Source organism: Schistocerca gregaria, chromosome 1 (assembly GCF_023897955.1).
Source record: "Schistocerca gregaria isolate iqSchGreg1 chromosome 1, iqSchGreg1.2, whole genome shotgun sequence".
Lineage (NCBI taxonomy): Eukaryota > Metazoa > Arthropoda > Insecta > Orthoptera > Acrididae > Schistocerca > Schistocerca gregaria.
In genome coordinates, this window is record NC_064920.1 from 314,642,851 (window position 1) to 314,659,827 (window position 16,977).

The window sequence follows — 16,977 nt, forward strand, 5'->3', positions numbered from 1 at the left end:
ATTATTGTTTGGTGATGGAAAAATTGCAATAGAAGCGTTTAAGGTTTGATTTCTTGGTGAAAATAAAAGCTTATTGTCAGTCAGGTTTGTGCCAAAGTATCACAGTTGTTAGTAGCAATGTGAATGAGTTAATGCACGTATTTTTCCTTTCCTTCTTCTTCTTCTTTTCGTGTTGGACCACACTATTTCAAATCAACGTTTCCCTTTTGCTTTTGGAAATTTGTGCTAAGGTCTCATGGGACCAAACTGCTATGGTCATCAGTCCCTAAGCTTACGCACTACTTAATCTAACTTAAACTAACTTACGCTAAGGACACCACACACACCCATTCCCGAGGGAGGACTCGAACCTCCGACTGGGGGAGCCGCCGGGACCGCGACAAGACACCTCAGACCAACCGGCTACCCCTCGCGGCCCCTATAACTGCGCCTGGGTATTAACATTAACTCATTATTCCCGCATACATTGCCCTGGCTCTTCTTTCCTCGGTTTAGTCTATGTTTTGTCAGTTTTTAGTTTTGGAATTTATTGGAAACCAACACGTCTTTGGAGTTTCTTCTTGAGCGGAATGTGTTTATGGTTATCCTCCAGTGATCTTCCAACTTTTTACAATTAATCTGCTCTATCTCTTTGCTTGCCTTGTTGAGAAACGAACAGAAGAGTCGACTGCTTACCCTTTTAGGACTCACATGTGCAATGTGGCCATTATAAAATTCCCACTCCTATGAACGGTTTATGTAATATTTTAATCAAGTGTATTGAGTTTATGGTTTTTTTCTTAGGAATTAACCAGTCTTTTTTTAATTATGCCCAGAACTCTTTCTTCGAAACCTGTCTATCATATTTATAATTTCTTGATCACACTTGCTCTTTTAATAGCAAGGTATTCTGCAACATGTAGGACTTGTTACCGTATTAACTTGCAGTAGTGTCATATGTAGCATTAACTGTATAGATTTTTTCTTGTTGTTTCGGTTAGCTAACATGCTGTTCCCATTTTTCTGATTCGTGATAGGAAACACCACACCGCGGTCATAGTAATTCTTCTGGTAGCTGTTTTCAGAGCACTTTGTTCATCTCTCCCACTCTCTAATGCCTATTCATTTCGTAGTGTATCCATCAGTATTAGTAACATACATCAGAAGCAGCACATTTCACTTGCTTCTATATTCGCTTCAAAGTACTGGATCCTACATAATCACCTGATCTGCTTCTAACGTATCTATGGAGACGATGCCATGAACACCGGCAATAGTATGAGAACAAACCAACTACTCCTACTATTACTACTACTAATACGATAAATGCGAAACTAATTCTGTTATGCTTCCACGACTAAACCGCTGAATCGATTTTGATAAAATTTGGCATTGGAAATAGCTTGGCTGCCGAAGAAGAACACAGAATACTTTAGGAAGTGTGCAGTATGACATTTTTTGATTTAAAGAATATAATGTGAAACTCGGAACAATAATTACTCTTTGAAAAAGTTATTTGCTCTTTGCCTTCTGAACTTTATCATACTTGTGAAAATGCTTTTATTGTTTCACCACGACTCAGCGTAATGAATACAATGTTTATATAATACTCTACGTGTTTAATCCATACTTCCCTTTTATCATTATTCACAGAGTCATTTTTTAGGCGCTGAGCGCCATATTCCCTTAAAATTGCTTTCTTGCGTCGAATGTGCGTGAAAAGCACGTGATCACGCAGTTGGCGTTGCTGTTTCACGACCACGGATTCCAAAATGGTTCAAATGGCTCTAAGCACAATGGGACTTAACATCTGAGGTCATCAGTCCCCTAGACTTAGAACTGATAAACCTAACTAACCTGAGGACGTCACACACATCCATGCCCGAGGCAGGATTCGAACCTGCGATCGTAGCAGCAGCGCGGGTCTGAACTGAAGCGCCTATAACCACTCGGTCACAGCGGCCGTCACCACGTATTCCCGGATTCAGTTCCCACCGAGGTCGGGATTTGGTTTTTTGTTTCTCTCGCTTTGGATATGTGCTTTGTCTTCATAATCATTTCGTCGTCATTGACGTGTAAGTCATCGGAGTGCTGTCAAATAAGAAGACATGTAATAAACTCTGGAACTTCCGAATCAAGGCCCTCCGGGCAATACAGTGATATACGAATTTAGTTTAATTTTACTGATAAGCAAACTACGCCGTGGGTAACAGCTAGAATAGAATGTTTACACAATATTCAAGGTGTTTAGTTGATACCAATCCATACTTCATACTAATAATACAAATGCGAAAGTAAGTGTTGGTTATGTTTTCGCCACTGAACCACAGAACCGATATCAATGAAGTTTGACATGAGAAAGGTTGATCTCTGTTGAAGAAAATAGGTTACTTTGTAAATTGTATAATACAAGATGTTTATTGATTTGAAGAATATTAAGCAAATTAAGGAAAAAATATTTACCCTTTGAAAAAGGTATTTGTTCTTTAACTTTTGAATTTATCATATTGAGAAGAAGCTTTTAATGACTTATATGACTCAACGTAATTAATACAATGTTTATTCAATTCTCAACGTGTTTAATCAGTATTTCCATACTAATTCCAGTTTTACTAATTTGCGAAAGTAGCTCACTCTGTTATATGTCATGAGTCTATCGCTTAACCGATTCCGATGGTATTTGGTATGGAGACAGCTTTGCCGGCCGGAGTGGTCGAGCGGTTCTAGATGTTACAGTCTGGAACCGCGCGACCGCAACGGTCACAGGTTCTAATCCTGCCTCGGGCATGGATGTGTGTGATGTCCTTAAGTTAGTTAGGTTTAAGTAGTTCTAAGTTTTCGGGACTGATGACCTCCGATGTTAAGTCCTATAGTGCTCAGAGCCATTTGAAGTTGAACACCTTCAACCCTGAGGAAGACCATAGGCTATTTTAGGAAGTTTATGAGTATTGTTAACATTTTGCATACGATATACGCGAGTGGCAGACAGTTGAAGCTGTTACGATGGTCGGCGACTCTTAGTGTCTCTAGATTATTCCCCGACAGTGTATATCCAATGTTATTGTGGGCTTGGTTTCTGATATTAAGTTTCTACAACAGCTGTCATAGCTAGAGAGCTTTGGTGGAGATACAACAATAAAATCAGACTGTAAGCGGAGAACCACACTGAATACTATTACTATATGCCTCGCAAACGTAAGCCTGAATTAGCACGTAGATCTAAGACAGCTAAGGTCGCCAAAGTTGCTTGAATCCAACAAACGTCAGAGCAATCTCGCGTCCGCCGGAAATTGGATGCAGAACGTCGGGTAGCCTTAAGAGATACAGAGGCCTTAGAACAGTCACGAGCGAGCCTCATTTCAGACGCTGAGCTCACGCGCCTCCCACTGCTTGCAACACGCTCGAAGACCCACAACGACGGCGACATTTAAAGGCACAACGACACACAGAGAGTCGTATCTTTACGTGTAGAACGTGGGTGGCTTTCGGTGAGGCTGCATTTGATTATGATCTATGAAAAGACTATGTTAATCATTAATTAATCGCCATAGAGTCACCTTAAGATATTAAAATAGAAGGAAGAAGCGGATGTTATCTATCGCTCCGGTGGCATTATCTCAGATCCAGTACTAGGTGAGTCAGAACCCCTAAAAACTCTAGTTCAGAGCAAATGTAAAGAATCTAGACTTTTTAAAATATAATTATGAAATATAATGCATGCTTTTAGATGCGACATGCAGCAAAGTAAGAAACATTCACTATGTACCTACATCCCGGTACTGCGTACATTTTTATACGTATGTCTCTTTACATACGCAGACGTCTCGTAAAATTACTAGCTTGCTTACACACCACCGCTCATCGTAACAAAACCACTGGTACGCAAGCGAAGTAGCGGGTAACAGCTACTTAAATAATATAACAGCAAATGGAAAATACTTTGTGATGATTATACGGCCCATAGTGATCTAGTTTCATATTTCATCAATCACTTGTACTATCAATCAGAATTGATATGCAACGATTCGTTTATATTCACTTCACATTACACACTCACATTACGCAGTCATAAGTATTTTTCCTATTACTTATTGTTTTCGAAAATTTTAGATAGAACAGAACTATATATAGAGTAGAGAGAAACTACTACAAATTCATAACATTACGCGATATCTGGAAAAATTCAATAGAAAAATGACTGATTTCTTTTTTCACTCTTCTCCAGTATGGACTTATTCTCCGTCTGTGATGATCTCATTGTCGACGGAATGTTAAACCCTAATTTTTGCTGCGTTTTTACCACAAAAAGATCCACTGAATCACCATTTCTGAAATGAGTTGTTTACCACATGAAGAATCAGAAGAAGGTACAGGTAGCACGAAACAGGTTGTTTGCATACGCTTACTTTCACCCTGTCAATAGCTCATATGTGATGACCTTACTGGAAAAATCGTTGTTTTATATTTATCGAGAAGGAAACATATCTTTAGCTTTTTTAAATAGGGAAAGCAATAGCATTGGTAATCTACATGATGAACAGTAGAATAAAAGAAGGATTTGTATTAACTTGTTCTGGCGAGAGGCAGTAAATCGCCTCTATAAATGAAGTCTGAGAGCACAGGCGCTACTAAACTGTTATCGCCAACATATATGGGTCACTTGTTCTGAAGGGCAAGGTTACGATCTGGCTCCTGACACAAAAAATGCAGACACACACACGTACACTGGGTGCTGCCATTGCCAGTACAGGCTACTGTGGTCCCCTCCTCTCCTCCCGAAGGCTTCCTCCCGTTGTCCTCTTTCCGCACATACAACCAAAGCTTACGTTATCGACTGCTCCTCCCAATAATATCCTCTATGTGGGAAACTGAGATTAGCTTGCGCGTAAATAGTTGGTAGCTCAATTTAATGCGAAGGATTGGAAATAAAGAGGCACTGTCAAAGGCAACATAAAGAGAAACTAGCGAGCCATACATTTCTGCCAACATTAAGTTAAAAAAAATTTCGCCTGGTGCATAGTACTGTTGAGGAGTGAGTGTCTGTAAAAGACAAATGTACAGGAGCCCTCTCCGAACAGCTAAACGGGTACACAAATGATATATGAAACAGACATTACTCTCTTTCTGTGTGGGTGAGCATGAATGTAAAGGGATAGGATACAGAAGACGAAATGTTACGGCACAATTACCTTGCGAATCACGACTGTTCCCAAAAATTTGAGACGGACCGCCCTTAGCTTGTATCTATTCACGGTCTTCACAAGGTTGGCAAATGTTTTCCAAATCGTGCTTCGTAACTGCGTTTCACGACAAACATTACAAAGCACGGCCGGCCGGAGTGGCGGAGCGGTTCTAGGCGCTACAGTCTGGATCCGCACGACCGCTACGGTCGCAGGTTCGAATCCTGCGTCGGGCATGGATGTGTGATGTCCTTAAGTTAGTTCGGTTTACGTAGGTCTACGTTCTAGTGGACTGATGACATCAGAAGTTAAGTCCCATAGTGCTCAGAGCCATTTGAACAAAGCACGGACGATTCACAAATGTGCAGTGAAAGAGCTCCATGTGTTTATCTCTTTTAGGAGAGTGGCACATCATGTAAAATTTATTAAGTCACTTTTGCGAAGGAGTGTACGGAAATGAGTGTTGGGGAAGAGGAGAGAAATATAAGCTAAATATGAGATTTCCCACGCCGTTTTCTTTTATTTCAAGGCAGTGTGTGATGAGCTCTGCTGTGTTGCTGGTTTGACTGCCGGAGCTTCACTGTCCAGATGGCTTTATTTACGTTATTCTGGTACTTAACGTAGAGCCACTTAAAGCATCACTCTGCTTCCCTCCTCTTGACTACTATTACTGCCGCATTCCCGGGGCTCATGTACGAAACAGTAAATTAAGTAGCCAATCGTTTCTAACATAAATCTATTAGCAACGATTCATAAAAGGTTACATTATAAGTAATGAATGAATAGAGATTTAATATTGGTCGGATATTGAAAACCTGTTATTATCAAGAATGTTAAGTATTAAATTGCTGCTGTGATGAGCGAAGAACTTTCTGATTCATATACGTTCAGTTTCTGAAATCATCCGTCTCCCTTAACCCTATGCTTCTAATAGACGTCGTGTTATTCATTTCAATTATTAACACTGTAAATTAATAACGTTTCTGTATGTATTAAATCTTTCTCGCAAGTTAAATACAGCTCGATACAGATCTTCATTACAGTATACACTCAATGTTTGTTAAATCTGACAGGTTTAGTGCAATATACCGGGTGATCAAAAAGTCAGTATAAATCTAAAAACTTAATAAACCACGGAATAATTAGAGAGGTAACAATTGACACGCGTGCTTAGAATGATATGGGGTTTTATTAGAACAAAAAGAAAGTATTGCTAGACGGGTGAAATATCTCTTGCGCGCGTCGTTTGGTGATGGTCGTGTGCTCAGCCGCCACTTTCGTCATGCTTGGTCTCCCAGGTCCCCAGACCCGAGTCCGTGGGATTATTGGTTTTGAGGTTACCTGAGGTCGCAAGTGTATCGTGATCAACCGACATCTCTAGGGGTACTGAAAGACAACATCCGACGCCAATGCCTCACCATTGCTCCGGACATGCTTTACAGTGCTGTTCACAACATTATTCCTCGACTAAAGCTATTGTTGAGGAATGATGGTGGACATATTGAGAATTTCATGTAAAGAACATTATCTTTGCTTTGTCTTACTTTGTTATGCTAATTATTGCTATTCTGATCAAATGAAGCGCCATCTGTTGGACATTGTTTGAACTTTTGTATTTGTTTGCTTCTAATAAAACCCCATGTCATTCCAAGCATGTGTGTCAATTTGTACCTCTCTATCTACATTATTCCGTGATTTATTCTGTTTTCAAATTTATACTGAATTTTTGATCACCCGGTATACTGACGTGAAAGAAGCGAGATCGAAACAAAACTTGAAACAAAACTTGAAACAGAATGGAATTGCGCTACTGCAAGTTGATTATGACTGGTTGGGGCAGTGAGGGTCTCGTCATTAAGGTCTCAGCTAAAACTGCAATCGAAAAACTAAGCAAAGTTTTGTTACCTGAAGTATATTATGTGGCGTGATCGGAAGCCTGACCTTGAAGATAAGCATCACGTTTATTACTCTTAAACTGATCTTATTTTATTTTAAGATTATTACTACAACAACGGAGCTAAACGAAAAAAAGTGGCTGAGTAACGCGAGATGATTCATTAACTTCAAATTTGCCTTATGGCTACTTGACCATTCCGGAGCATTATCGACGTGTAAATGTCAGAACTTAAATTGCGTTTTGAAATCACACATACCACAAAATAATCATTTCTACATTATTTAGTTCCTTCTTCGTATGGTCGCAGAACGACCATTCACCACCAGCACATGTAATACTCCTATTTAAGTTCGTGATGGGAATTACACACCAGTATGCACTGGTCACGGCGGTGTAGTAACTTGGAATAAGGGGCGCTGTATGCTTACCGAACGTAGTTTCAACTGAATCTAAGCACTGACGAAGGCAATGGGCTAGTATTGAGCATACCATACTCATTTACTTGATCATCCTTACTTATTCTCCATTTGTTCTTCATTCGCAGATACACCACTCGCGTCTAATGACTTCGATGTAGCTGGAAATTTGTCATCCTTTCTATTATTTATTAACTTGGTCTGATTAGGGCTAATCAAGCCCTCCCTTACATCGGACCAGGGTTTCACACATACACTTTACATTACATCGTAGTTATGTGTGATGTAATAGACAAATACACAAAAACAACAGCACAAAATATACAAAACACACAAAAACGGCACTCAAGCTCCAATGTGTCACTTTGCTCAATATTTCAGTATTCAACATAACGAAGCACGTGAGCGTCTACATATTGTAACTGGCAATTTGAAGGTTTAGTACTATATGTTCTTACTGGCTCTTTCATTTATTGTAGTAAAGGAAACGTCTCATCGAGATGGAAAATCTGGAAACCGGTCATATTAATAAACGTGTCAAAATGTTCCGACAGTGATTGTGTTAACGTCGTTCATTATGTTCCTGAATTATTTCAGCTGTTGAGCCTCACGAACACACTGCTATAAATAAGCTTAGAAACTTATGATGCATTTCAGTTGGCGATAAATCGTGTAAACATAGAATTTTATCTGAATAAAATTAATTTTTTTATTACGACGCGCTTAAAAGCAACTATACTACCAACGTTTCGATAGTCCTTGCAGAGGTTTTTTTCAGGCCCTGTTAGCAAGTTTTTTTTTTTTTGGCGCTGAATTTACGTTAGTGACTCAAGCTTGAGAACAGAACAACGTGGCGCAGTGGTAAACCCTCACAAGACTGCCGTCCTGCTTGTTTTCGTCATCGTCAAGACATTAAACACCAATCTCCCTTCCCCTTTCGTCTCTAGAAACACACACACACACACACACACACACACACACACACACACACACACACACACACACACACTACTTATAAAACAATAAACTGGTAGCCAAGATCGCACGGATTCTTTTTATTCACCATTGTTTGCCTTGATGTTGCCTTGACGTTGTGCTATTACCACTGTTTGCATTGATGTTTTAACCTGTATGTGTCCTAAGATCCGATGATGACGGCTTTAGTTTCACCGAAACCGGTAATCATGGAATAAAAAGAATTCCTGCGATCTTGGCTACCAATTTATTGTTTTACGACCATCTAGATAGCTGTCACATGAGCACAATGTGCTCCCTATACCGTGACTTAGTTAAATTAATGATTCAGCGAAATTATTCTTCCGACCAAAATGACACATGACTTACATTATTCTACGGTATGTAGGACACAACTTAACAAAACCAAATTTATCAACTTCTGGCTCACGAAGGTTTTCTTTACTTTCGTGTTATTGACACCTTAGAAACAAGCGGCCGCCACGTATTGCATTATCCGATTACCTCAGCCTGTACGCTATTCGTGAAATAAACTCTGTCGATTTCGGTATACACGTTTGATAGTGAAATGTACTTGAGAAATCACACGCATTTATAGGGAGGTTATAACTAAAATTTGGGTGCTTGAGAGGGCCCCCACGAGAAACGAGTAACTGTAGGGCAACGGAACTTTATAGAATCATTTGTAGGCACATGGCGAAGAGAAGTGAGCAATAAACCATTCAAAGAAACACATTTTAATATTCACATGAGAGGGTAACATTTGTTAATAGCGCTCCAGTTTACCTGCGAAGTTACAAACGTTGCTCGATGCGACGACTACCTGCATCCACGACAGCCTGGATTAGTACCATTTCACAATATTACTGTTCGCAGCACTTTTCGAACGTCGAACCGTGGAATCTTCAGCTGACGCTACGCAGGTTGTACACTTCGTGAAGATCGCACGTTGCGTCCACCATTCTCAGCCATCGCAACAACATCAACCTCAACAATTTTTGGGGGCAACTGACCGTCAGCCTCTCCCAGAAGTAATTACCAAATCTCCAGTTATTTCGAACTTCCGAATCATGTTGTCCAACCCCAGGGCAGGAAGAGAATCTCTCCGTACTGGTTTAATGCATCGATACTCTCCAAGAGCGGTACCACTACTACTTCTGACGGATATGATGGGTACGAAATTCGTTGAAACGTTGCGACAAGACGACGCCACCACTCGGCTGATAACCCGAGAAGAATTCATCAGTGGAATACGCCGAGAAAGACTGAAATCGTATATACTACAACTGTTGTTTTGAAAAAGGAAACAGTTTTCAAAGCTCATCCTGTCCAGTGCCATGCTGGCTGCTTGCAAATGCAATGCACACTGGCGCTTGTGTTTCACATCGTCTAGATAGCCTGTATAGGTAGAGAGTGGTCAACCGGACGATACGGTGGCCATTTTTCTGCCAATCTGCGGACGGAACTTTTGAATGGCCAGTAGTGGAGTACACAATCACCGAATCAAAAGCACAAGACAATATGACGGAATCATTCGCTAAATGCCTTTGTTTATAAGAGTAATGTGTTATAATAATTTTCACACAGCCAATTTACAGGTCTGTTTTGAAATTTAACTATGTATATTGCAAGCTGTTTTATATGTAGTAAAAAGCAAAAACGACTTACTTCGCGTAGATAACAGTACTTGGTTGGTTTCCACAAGGCTCCTGTTTGATTTATGTCAGCCCTGTTGACTGCGACTGCCCTCTGCTTTCGTCTTTCTGCATTGCGTGGGAAATGCTAACATGGGAAATCCACCTTCGCCTCTATTGGAACAACCAAATGCAGCACAACCTGGCATCGTTTACGAACGTCTGCAAAACGAATTACAGATGTCAAAAACAATACTGTACAATTAGTAACGTGTTTACTTCAAACATGTAGGCCTACCGACTTCATCACAAAACGCTTCATTATTTGAACTCGTATTTAAGATCGCAAACGCTAATTACGTTCTAAAAACGATATACAACTAAATGGAACACGCATGCACAACGCATAACAAGTCTCTCAATAATTCAAACCCCTTTTAATCGTTTCCAAAAGTCCTCTGAACTTCGAATCAGCTCGGCGAACATAGGAAGCGCGAGAGAACATAGGAAGCACGGCGAACATAGGAAGCGCGAGAGACGTTTGACGCCATTTTTCTGCCAAAGCTAATCAACCAATCACGGGCAACTTCACCTACGACCACTCTCTCCCTATACAGGCTCCCTAACATCGTCATACCAGTAGCGGCGCCTGACGGCAAATAAGGACACTAACGCTGCTAACACCGCAAATTCTAGTGCACCATCTGAACATAATACCAATACAGTTGAGTATCAACATAGTACGTACTTTCGCGTTTACACTGGCTGCTGTCACGGAAGTTTCATTAGAACCAACCTGTACAATGGAGTACAGCACATGCGAAACCAAGACAGACCGTGCGGCGTACGAATGAAAAGTATACAAGCATCATAGGCCATTTTAGTGCACGTGCATGGGTCATAACACATTTTATTGTATTTTAACCGGGGATGTAGAGACGACGGAGAGGCTCCGTCCCCGCTGCAGTGGTCCACAACCCCACGCCGACTACCGCAGTCCACTTCACCCCTTCCCCACCACACACCGAACCCAGGGTTATGGCATAAAATATAGTGATGGTTTCCGAAGCGATACAGGAACTGGTTCTGTTATTTTCGATCAGAAAGGAATAAAAGAAAAATTGTGTTAAATTATAAGGACTGGGAGTCAAAAGACACTGTCAGAGACATCTCTAAGGGAAGAAAAAAAAATCGCAAATATCATGTTTACTGCGTGCCACGTAGTGAAGTGTACCCCTGTACGAGACGATGCCTTCGTCCTGTTGCCATCCTCGGAGAACCTCGCTAAGCCTGATACCACTCGCTTGAGCCCCACCAGTGCTGGACACGGCCTTGATGAGGCGACCGCTGCGTGGTCGCGTAACAGGAGCACCGGAAAAGCGGCCGCTTACTCACTTGTCAACAAGTGGCGCGGAGCTGCGAGACGCTGCGTGGTCGGCTCGGCTCGGCGGCTCGTGCTGGACTGCGGACCGCTGCCAGCCGCTCCCAACTCAGGCGGGTCAACCGACTGGGGCGGCCGGCACCCGGCGTTCACATGGCCGCAGAAGCAGATCAGCCGGGGCACCGCGAACCGCTGCGTGCGTCGCTTTGCGCCTCGATTGTCCATCGCCTCAGAGGGGTTGAAATGAAAGAAATAAGCGAGTACTGCCGGTCACCGTCCTCCCTTCCACTAGATTATGATCTCACCTAATAGTCTATTGGTCTCTGGGCCGTGATGGCGTCGGGTTCTTATTCTCGCACTGCACAGATTTCGGTTGCCGATTCAGATAAATTGATTACTGAAGAGAACAGGAGGAAATTGCAAACTACTAACAGGTCGAAACTTCCTGGCAGATTAAAACTGTGTGCCCGACCGAGACTCGAACTCGGGACCTTTGCCTTTCGCGGGCAAGTGCTCTACCAACTGAGCTACAGAAGCACGACTCACGTCCGGTACTCACAGCTTTACTTCTGCCAGTATCCGTCTCCTACCTTCCAAACTTTACAGAAGCTCTTCTGCGAAACTTGCAGAACTAGCACTCCTGAAAGAAAGGATATTGCGGAGACATGGCTTAGCCACAGCCTGGGGGATGTTTACAGAATGAGATTTTCACTCTGCAGCGGAGTGTGCGCTGATATGAAACTTCCTGGCAGATTAAAACTGTGTGCCCGACCGAGACTCGAACTCGGGACCTTTGCCTTTCGCGGGCAAGTGCTCTACCAACTGAGCTACCGAAGCACGACTCACGTCCGGTACTCACAGCTTTACTTCTGCCAGTATCCGTCTCCTACCTTCCAAACTTTACAGAAGCTCTTCTGCGAAACTTGCAGAACTAGCACTCCTGAAAGAAAGGATATTGCGGAGACATGGCTTAGCCACAGCCTGGGGGATGTTTCCAGAATATGATTTTCACTCTGCAGCGGAGTGTGCGCTGATATGGAACTTCCTGGCAGATTAAAACTGTGTGCCCGACCGAGACTCGAACTCGGGACCCTTGCCTTTCGCGGGCAAGTGCTCTACCAACTGAGCTACCGAAGCACGAACAGGTCGTTAGCGGTCTAACGCACGGCTTTCCGGGCGGGAAGGAGCGACGGATCCCAGCACGAATCCGCCCGGCGGGTTTGTGTCGAGATCCGGTGAGCCGGCCAGTCTGTGGATGGTTTTTAGGCGGTTTTCCATCTGCCTGGGCAAATGTGGGCTGGTTCCCCTTATTCTGCCTCAGCTACACTATATCAACGACTGCTGCGCAAACAAGTTCTCCACGTACGTGTACACCACCATTACTCTACCACGCTAACGTAGGGGTACACTCGTGGGGTGTGAGACGCTCCCGGGGGTTCCACCAGAGGGCCGAACCGCACAATAACGCTGGGTTGGGTGTGGGTTGGCGGAGGGGAGAAGTGGACTGCGGTAGTCTTCGTGGAGTTGCGGATCACTGCGGCTGCGGCGGGGGACGGAGCCTCTCCGTCGTTTCTAGGTCTCAGGTTAACATAACAGGTCGTTAACAGACATATTCTCGTTGGCACATGCCAATGATATAAATACTCTGCGCAATAAAATTAAAGGACTTCTTTTTCGGAATCCTGTAATAATCTTCCATTGTACAGCATAAGACTGATTTTTGGCTAAAAGATGCTTCAACCTTCCCTTTAATGGTGGAAAAGCGGTCCCCCCCCCCCCCCCCGCCCCGCCTCTGGCTCGTCGGCGCTTCAGACACATACACAGACACAAATATACCAATATTTTAAAAGTAGATCCCAAAAGATGTAAAAAACACGGATAAATCCGCCCTGTGAACAAACATTTTAAGAAATAGAAATTTCCTTTAAAACAATAAGAAATAAAAACTCTCCTATTAAGAAACCGTACTATAGTGTATTTAATTTATTAACACCTCCAAAATTTGAGAATGACTGACCAGAAAATCAGCAACAATTACAAATATAGGCTAAACTTTTAATATAAGGAATTCTGCTCACTAACAAGTTGAGCGTTAGCAGAAGAGGAAATTATTAACCTCGTGCAATGTAATCTTGATCAGCAAAAAATTTGCAAATAATGGCACAAGTTAAATGACTCCTAAAATTTCATTACTAACTAAAGGAACAGTAACAAATACTCTGGTAAACTACCAGAACATGAGATTGAACAGTACCATGGGACTATGTGTTTCTCTTGGACCATTCATATTTTCAGTCTTGACAAAGGTCACTTGCGATTATACCGTACAATTGTCTGTGACAACAATGTATACAAGAGAACATCAACAACTGATAATCATGCACACATCTGACCCAGTTAGGGGACTACACTGTAACAGTGCAATCACGATTTAGATGTCTGGCCAGATGGAAAGCAGTTGGCGTAATGTCTTCCAGATGCTAATGTTCTAGCTGTGCTGCAGACCAGTCTGAGGACATCTGTGCTTTGACTAGAAAAGCTTCCTGCATTGGCTGCTCGAGATCCACAGCTAATTCCATCTGCTCGGCCCCATGCTGTTTGTCCTGGCCTTGCCCACTCGTTGTCCTGGGTATCACGGCCACCCCTCTTCAACAGCAAATCTTGGACTCTGCTCGTCAGAGCGGCCGTGGTAGACTTTTCCCTTCATCCAAGTGGGTGCTGTCAGAAACTACGTCGCTCCACTGAGTGTTCCACACCTATTAGAGCCCCTCTAGCCCCTCCAGAGCCCACCCACTTCCTGGCACTGTACGTTCGACGAAATAGCGTGTGTGGAAGCAAAGAGCATGCCAGGACCTATTGATTCTCGCAGCATGGCAACATGGCTCAGTCTTCCCAGTAAGTTCCAGGTCCGTCCATGGCCGAGGCATACAGAACAATAGCAACTATTTTTAATTAGGTGCACCACCATAACCTGCTACTTTGTAGCTCTACTCAACATAAGGAATCTCGACCAGGAGAGTGACAACGTGAAAATCTGCAGATTTCTTCAAAATGGAGCCATAATTTCTCAGACAACATTTTATCAGACTGGGAACGACCCCCAAAATTAGTAAAGTACACAGAATCCCCAGTTTATGGGATACCAACATCGATTGTATTGCAACGCTTTTCTACGATGGTCATGCTCTATGTTTAACTTGGCCCTCCTTCAGTTGTCCTGAATAGCCTCAGGTGTAACCTTTTCTGCTAACAAATCATTGACAGACCAGTGCTTGGACAGTGGTGAACTTAAGGAATAAGAAAATAAGTTTTAGTTATCCTATGAACTTCGTGATAGCAGTGATGGAAGCTAAATTCAGCCAGGGCAAAGAGCGGTCCCGTTTAGTCTGGGATTAGCAAGATATGTAATCAACATAGCCTTTAGGTTATGGTTAACCCTCTTAGTGAAAGACAGCTGGGGGTATTACGTTGTGGCGATGATAGAATATACGGTCGGCCGGAGTGGCCAAGCGGTTCTAGGCGCTTCAGCCTGGAACCGCGCGACCGCTACCGTGGCAGGTTCGAATTCTGCCTCGGGCATGGATGTGTGTGATGTCCTTACGTTAGTTTAAGTAGTTCTAGGGGACTGTTGACCTCAGATGTTGAGTCCCATAGTGCTCAGAGCCATTTGATGGAATCTACGCTTTGTCGGAAACAAAGTTTGCTGAATACGCTGTATAGAAACTGAAATGGGTTTTAGCAGAAGGGAAGGTAAAGGCAGGCACAAGAGCTCTGGTGTGGAAGGGAAACCCAAGGGTAGCATAACAGCAACACCTTCATAGTAAAAAAAATTTAATCAAAAATTTATCTCGCTCTGTTTCAACAGTCTCGAATATATGTAAAATAACGATCTCTTAAAACAGAAAAATGTGAAAGTAATGATACCCTTAAAGAAGATAAAATTTTCTTAAACATCCTGTATCATAAATAGATTTAGAAAATCCGAAGAAAAATTCAGACCAATGGCCCAGAATTCGTACCAAAACTTAAGGCTAACAAATACTGATGTGTAGAAAATGACAGATTAAATTTGTAACATCAAGAATATCAACACAAAGAAGAACATTGTCACCTCATCTCAGAAACAATCATTTCTCAAGATACACGACTGGCTAAAGGCGTAAAAACCAATGTCCAATAACTGCCTGGTAATAATTTACAGTGATTAAGGCGTGATTAAATGAATTTCGTGCACTCGCACATAATGTAAGAAAATACTGCTAGCCACACACTCAAATACAGTCAGTTACCAAATGGTAAGCAAATTAATCGAGACAATTTGACAGAAACTTTTAAACATAATAACTTTAACGCATCTCTTACATCTCTTATGTACGTAACTTAGGCCATAATAATCCAAGGCCGAGGCGCCAACCCATTGTCCTTTGTCACGGCAATATACAAATACGATTACGGCATTGGGCTGTTCCCTTCCTCCATCAACTGATAGGCTCAGACCATTTGGGCCGCTGTAAACAACTTGAATTGCTAGGCAATCAACATGGAGGGAAAGGCGACCATTTACAGGACCCTAGGAGTAGTGCATTAAAACAGACTAAGTTGATGAATTAATAGTCGGCCACACCAAAAGATTATGTTGTTTAAAGGAATGAAACCTGAATGCTCCAAGTTACAGGCAGTCAGGCTAATGAGGTTCGTTGTTGTTGTGGTCTTCTGTCCTGAGAGTGGTTTGCTGCAGCTCTCCATGCTACTCTATGTAATTATGGCAAGAACGACTGGGCAAAGGAGGGTTTACAGTTGTGAATATTAACAGACTAGCCCACGTAATTGAGCTGACCAAGCTGTACCACAAAGTCACGTGCAAATGTGTACTTGAGGCTACTACACCTGTGACACTTTTAGCCAGCGAACACAGTTCCAAGCGTTAAGCTCGATTCATGAGAAACGTTGCATCTTGCAATCCAACGCGCCACTTTACAAACATTCGTTACCCTCAGATTTGTCTGAAGCGCAGCAGGGCTAACCATTTTCAATCGCCGGAATTGGTCCCATCAAACAGCGTACACTGTGGTATCAATAAACTTGAGGCCACCACTTCAGAGCTCCACGCATCACCTCAGTGAAAGACAGTCGTAGCCGACCAAGACATCAACAGCTGTCTGACTATTGGCCGGTCTTCACAACCCCACCCTGGCCCCCAGCGCCTCCAAAACTTCCTCTCGCAAGCGCCGTCCACACACGTCTTCACGTTGGCTCAGCAACGCCGATCTTTCGTGGCTAGTTTCTCTACTCGACCTCTTGAAATTCTCTCTAAGGTCTCCTTCCTGAAGGGAAGTATCCCCTAGCACTGAGCGCCGGGAATGAGAGACTTAGCCATAGGCTTCACTTGGGAAACTTTTACTGTGGTCACCTTTCCGGTTTCGACATTGCGCACTTGTAAGGCCCAACAAAACGAGGAGCCAATTTATAAGAAGTAGAAGAACCTTGCCCAGCCTTCCCAGAACAAAATCACTGA

At 42.7% G+C, this 16,977-nt stretch overlaps 1 protein-coding gene across 1 annotated transcript in view; it reads right to left on the reverse strand.

The window, feature by feature from the left end:
• LOC126343335 (lysosomal-associated transmembrane protein 4B-like) overlaps positions 1-11,687 on the reverse strand; it is a 90,501-nt gene extending 78,814 nt beyond the window's left edge. Inside the window, exon 1 of the mRNA XM_050001930.1 lies at positions 11,477-11,687. The gene's annotated coding sequence lies outside the window, so the exon portion shown is untranslated. The remainder of the gene's footprint in view (positions 1-11,476) is intronic.
• Positions 11,688-16,977: the final 5,290 nt, after the last annotated feature.